Here is a 6,196-nt window from a genome sequence, read left to right as displayed (position 1 = left end):
AGCACGCCCGCCTTCGTCTGTTAGGAACGCCTTTTCTCTTCGCTGATTGGTTGCTGCGCTCAAGGCCCGCGCTCGCCCCTGTAGGGCGGCTCGCGATTGGCCGCGCTTCCCTACCCCTTCGCTCCTCACTCGCTCGGCCTTATCCTCCCGCCTTTCCTTTCCGCCCCGAGCTCCGATTGGGCCCCCGCGCTCAGTCTCGCCTTTTCCTCCCGACCCTCGGTGCTGGTTTGCGCCTCCGGCAAGGCCTCACCCGCGCCGCGCTCCCGGTTGCCATAGCAACGCGGCCTACCCGCCGCCGCCGCCGCCCCTGCGGCCTAGGCCTGAGGGAGAGGCCGCGGCCTGGTGGCCCTTCAGGGCCCCGCTCCGCACCCGACGGGTACCCTAACGGGGACCTCGTGCCGATGGAGCCCGGAGGATTTGTGCAGCCACAGAATTCCCTCATCGTGAGGGAGGCAGTGTCCCCTGCTCTGCCCCCCAGTCTGCCTGCCGTGTGCCTTTTTACCCCTAAAAAACATGGGTTTAGGTCGTTGTCCCAGTCACCCCTAAAAACCAGGGGTTTGGGTCCTTGTGCCAATCACACCTCAAAGCCAGACAGGGTTTAGGTTAGAAATTAGACACTTCTCAGTTCAGTTGTCCCACTCAAAGGGTCAATGAGCAGTGTTTGGGGTGTCCAAACCCCAAGGTTTGGTGGTAATAAAACCTGCTCTTTTGTCATGATATTTGCCCAAAGATGACAGTGCTCAGTTCTTAACACGTTTAAGGTCCAGTTCTTCCTTTTCCCCTCTTCCCGTTACTAACCGTGAGGAGCCGTCAGCAGGGTAAAGGAGGCCATGGGAAAATGCTTTGTTAAAATACACTTGCAAATTAAAGTACACTTGCAAAACGCTCCCATCACAAAATTGTTTTTAAAGGATATCTGCATGTGCAGCAGAGAGAGAGCAAAAACTGAGACCTTGCAAATCTGTGGTAAAAACAGCTGTTTGCCCTTTTATCTCATAAAAATACGTATTTTAGTTTCTACTTCAGCATTTACACCCTTTTCTGAAAAATGAGACCTTCAAAATGGGGAAGAGGGGGCAGGAAACACTTTGGCGTCATAATTGGACGTTCATATTTGTTCCAGTACACCTCGAAATGCTGTGCGTTGCACACACCACTTCTCCTTTGCTGTGTGCCGTCATAAGATCAGAAAATGAAACTCAAGTTTCTGTTTCCGTCCAACTGAAGCTGGGACTTCAAGGCTTTTTCTCGGTGTAAATGTTAGCCAGCTATTTGAAGACACGCTGCCTGTGACAAATATTAATCATGCACTAGGAGTTAAGCCATAACGTAAAGGCAGTTTATTTGGCAAAAACAGTATATAGTGTTCAGCTCCTAGGGGAAAAAATGTGGGGGTGGGGAAATCAAGCTCCTTCCAAAAGTACTATATTTGTAAGTTAGAATGCTCCCTCATACTAATTACTAGAGTAAAACCGATAAAACAAGCAAGACTGCTTTGATGAGGATGTCATGTAGACCAAGGTCACCCTCAAAAGCAGATTTGCTGTTTATAAGTCAGCAACCAACGGAGGCTGGTGTGAGGTGAAGCAGTTATCAGCCCTCCGGAGCACACCCCTGGGATCCCTGAATCCACACACACCCTGCGTGCCCGAGCGCATCCAGTATTTCAGCGTGTTATTAGTTTGCCTTTACTGGTCGTAGTACGCAGCCAGTAGTACCTCTGCAAGGTCTACCAGCTGTTAGCCCGTGAGGCCCCCATGCTAATGAGTTGTGGGAACACTCCATCCTGCAAGAGACTCGTCGAACAGCTCATTAGGAGTGGCACAGAAACCCACGTTGAGTTCATCGTTGGGCTGCCTAATGAAAAGTTGTTTATCGCTACATAAATTGCCATGCCAACAGTAAGGCCAGAGTGTGGATTTATCCTTGCCTGCAAAAGCATGCTTCATTACCTGCATTTTTGAAACCACCTTCTAAAAGCATATCCCACCACAGCATAGCTTGGCTGAAATCATTTAAAAATGCTTCTGGGACAAATACGTTCCACCTCTTCCTATCGCAGTTGGCATAGATGTTGGTTAAAATCTTTCTGTACATTTTATTACATTCCCAAACATCTATAGTTGTGCTTGAAAATGCTTCTTCTTGTGGCTATGTTTGAGCTGAATTTTCCTGGGAAGTTTAATAAAATTCCTTTGAACTGTTTTAGAGCTAGGCAAGTATAGAAAAGTAATAATAATTTAAAAAAAAAAAAAAACTCTAGGCACCTAGAAATATTTTTGCTGCTTTTTTTTTTTTAAAAAAAAAAAAAAAAAAAAAAAAAAAAAAAAAAAAGCAACGTTTTTCACATGTTTAGGAAATAAAAACACAGATATACAAAAGAAAAAAAAAAAGTGTAGATTTTTTAAAGACCGTTTTAATTAGATGTAAATTACCTCACCGTACATACACAGCTGAAGTCCTTTGTTCTCCAGCTGAGATTCACTTAAGGAAGCAGTGTTTCTTTGTGGTTCCTCCCGAAGCGTGAAAAGCTTTACTCTCTCCTCAAGCCTCAGAAGCGGCTCTGCTGTCATGAGCGTTATGCTCTTCAGTACTTCATTCACACAGCAGTCTCGACTGGAAAGTTTGCCAGCACAGCTACAGTGGAAGAGCTCGTAAAGCCTCCTAGACAGGATCAAATTTAGATCACTACAATATATTACTATTTATTGCTTATATCAAAACAGCAATGGATGTTTTTCTTGAAACTACATCTACAGGTTTTTGCCAGTGTTGATTGTTGAATGTTGTTATAATCCTGGTGTTGCCAAGTCAGCAAAACCTTTAAATATAAACCGTGCCTCCAGCCCCTGCCAGTCAGATCACTCCTTGTCCAGGTCACCCAGGACTCATGCAGCTTCTCACACTTTTATTCACGTTTAGAGTTGTACCTTGGTGACCTCTGACCAACTAACCATAAGCTTTTTATAACTGGATTATCTCCTCTTCAGAGCTAAGTGCTCTGGTTACACTGTATGCAGAGTCTAGTTTTGTTTGTAAGGTCAAACTGTAGAAAACGCTGGAAATGCAGACTGGAAAGCACAACAAATTTTTGGCTTGCTCTTATAGTGTCTGGTGGTGGACAGGACTTGATTGGAGATGCATGGTGAAGGAACCGTCTGCTAACGTTTCAGTACACATTAAATTCTGCGTATTGGAATTTTTCTACAGTGGTTTGTATTTCACAGCCTCAAAAATGAAGACAACATGAATATATTCACTATCAGACAAACTGGTATGTTGATAATTAGGAAAAATTCAAATACTGACTGAAAAATATGTTTAGTATGTCTAGACCTGTATGTCTATTCTAACCTGTAGCCAAGCTTTGCAAGCTAGTCCTGACAGCTTGTAATTTGTAACCTTTTAATTGTGATGGGTTTGTTTTCACAGGAGGGCAGGCAGGTTGCAAACAGCAACAAGACAAGATCAAAGGCTAACAATAGGGGAAAAACTGTTGAATCCGCATATCCCTGCCTTTGTTGATCTACACTAAATGAAGAGGCATAAAAACCCAACCTCTGAAACATTTTGGACAATATTATCAAACCCAGTGCCTGGTATGCATACGTAACACCTGGCATTGTGGTGGATAACCACATCTTTCTTTCTGCCAACTCCAGCTAGCTGGGCTACCTGTAAGAGCCTGACCACAGCAGCTTGCAGGGTAAGCAACTGCTTGAGCAGATGCTAAAGACTTTCTGAGTTCTTACAAAGGCTTGTGTAACCTTACGAAACCCTGTGTTGTCACAGCTGGGTTGTTACCAGTACCCATGTTAGTCTGAAATGGCATCTTCTTGGGTCTTCGGAGAATGAAGGACTCAAAACTCAGATACATTTTACTTTGGCACATCTGTGTCATCTGCAGCTACCCGGGCATGTATTTATTACTGTTCTGCACTACCTGTGACTGCCTGGGTGACATTTTGCTGGGTGAGGTTCTGGGTTGCTACAGAAACTGTCTCTACAGATCTATTCAATCAAGCAAGGCTCTAGTGACAAGACTCGTGCTTTCAGCAGGAACATAAATAATTCACATTTGTGCTGGCCTGCTCTCCTTGCCTTCCCTGCAAGCAGACTAATGGCTCCAAGGAAAGCAGCTGTGATTAGCTGGAACACAGAGCTCAGAATTAAAGGTGGATTTACTGAAATATATTTTCAAATTGTTTTGACTCAGAGCCTATTTTTTTGTTTTTAGGAGAGGAGCAAGATGATCAACAGTTTTTCTGAAAGATAACAGGAGAAGCTCTTCTTTTAACCAGAACTGTCCCTATCACGTCACATCACATGCTTCCAGTTACCCTTTGCTGCAGTGCCACAGCCAAGGAGGCAGCTGGTTTCCTGACTGATAAAGCACAGTCACGTGCAGATGATCAGTCCGGTATTTCATCCATCCCCCTCTCAGCTCAGCTTCTGCTCTTCTGATCTGGGAGTTCAGCTCTTCCTCCCGCAGCAACAACCTCCACTTCTACAGCTGGTTTCAATGAATTTGGGATAGATGCCAGTGAGCATGGGAGAGTCTGCAGCAGTGTTTGGGCAATCCAAATTCTCATCCACCTTTTGCAATTCAATCACCTGAGAACCTTGTGAGTAAAATTCATGTAGTGAAATAGTATTTAGGTTGTATTTGTGTTTAATGTGACTGCAGCTAGCTTGGCCTCTGCTAAAACCATGGACCAACCTTTCTGTTATGTTTCAGTGTGGTCTGATAACAATCACTCTCTATGGTATGTAATATGTAACCTCTCTAAAAAAGAAAAAATCCCTTAGCTGTTAGATATCCTTTGTCATCTTTTGTAGTCAGCTGCATCTGCTGGAGGTTGTGGGTGCTGGGGGCTGCCACCCAAATGTGCAGCCCCTCCTGCCTTCCCCTTCCTGATCACACCTGCGTCTGACTGTGGGATTATCTGTATTTTTTTGGCATTTCTGTGCATTGCATCAGCTTCCTAAATGTTGTAAAGTTTTGTTTGTTTGTTTGTTTGTTTGTTTTGGGGGGGAATGTATCTGCTTTTCCTAGGTCCCCTTTGCAAAATATTTTTAACCTACTGACTCTGTGAAGCAAACCATACAGAGCTTGAAACACTCTGGATTTCTCTTTCTGGTCTCCCCTCCAAACATCAGCAGCCTATGGATCCACCTCAGTGTAAAGACCCGTTCCAGCCACTGGGATCAATGCGTGTGCTATTTCTGGCACCAAAAGCAGTGGCAGGGGATGAGGAATGATGGATGCTTGCAGTGATCCATTTTATTTTCTGGATTCTTTGGGAAAAAACAACTGCCTACGCATCTCCTTCTCATCCCCTAGAAGTGCCACTGATCATTCATTCCTGAGTGTCTGAGTTTAAACTGATCCCTACTGAGTTTCATTCTACAAAGCATTGCTCCAAGTGTTGAGAGTATAGTGAATTCAAACCATCCTCCACGATACTCACAGTCTTTGCGGTTTTGCACTATCAGCAATTTTCATACATGCATTTTCTATTCCATCATCCATACTTTTAGTGAAAACATTAAACAAACCCATAGGTAGGGTAGACCCCTGTAGCCACCTATCTGTGTTGACAAGGAATGAAGCCACGTTGTACTGAACCTGTAGGAATTTCAGCTAGGTTGCTTAAGAGAATGCATCGTGACACAAAAAATTTACTGAAGTCCTGATATCTGGTATTTCTTTTTGCTTATTTATGAATCTTCTAAGCCATTCATGGAAAGCATTTTGTTTATTTTTAGCTGATACAATTTCATCCCGATGGATACATGGTAGCTGCAATTCCTCTTCCTGTTATTTTCCAAATGCTCAAAAATAACGTTTTACACACTCCAAACTGAAGATGACTGGCCTTTAATTTGTGACTTGCCAGGACCAAATCCATCAGATGCCACTCCTCATTGATGATATTAAAGACACTTACCTTACGTTAACCCACCAGAAAAACTGGAAGTCATTTACATAATGAACATACAGCCAGCGCAACCACGTGCTCTCTGTGAAGGAGCATCTGACTACCAGAGAAGCATCTGATCTTTGCCTAACACTTTAAAATCTGTTGGGAATAAAATAAAATAAAATAAAATAAAATAAAATAAAATAAAATAAAATAAAATAAAATAAAATAAATAAATAAATAAAGAAAGAAAGAAAGAAAGAAAGAAAGAA

At 43.3% G+C, this 6,196-nt stretch overlaps 1 long non-coding RNA gene across 2 annotated transcripts; it reads left to right on the top strand.

Moving 5' to 3' along the window:
• The first annotated feature begins 2,321 nt into the window (after window positions 1–2,321).
• On the top strand, window positions 2,322–4,792 carry LOC118168894. Of its 2 annotated transcripts, none has more exons than XR_004751844.1 (2): window positions 2,322–3,706; window positions 4,273–4,792. It is a non-coding gene; the product is annotated as an uncharacterized LOC118168894 (long non-coding RNA). The 2 variants fall into 2 exon arrangements; XR_004751843.1 differs by having other exon boundaries at window positions 4,238–4,792.
• Window positions 4,793–6,196: the final 1,404 nt, after the last annotated feature.

The sequence above is a fragment of the Oxyura jamaicensis genome, chromosome 1 (assembly GCF_011077185.1).
Source record: "Oxyura jamaicensis isolate SHBP4307 breed ruddy duck chromosome 1, BPBGC_Ojam_1.0, whole genome shotgun sequence".
In the NCBI taxonomy this organism is placed as follows: domain Eukaryota; kingdom Metazoa; phylum Chordata; class Aves; order Anseriformes; family Anatidae; genus Oxyura; species Oxyura jamaicensis.
Note: the sequence above shows the minus strand (reverse complement) of the source record. Positions and strands in the feature narration are given on the sequence as shown.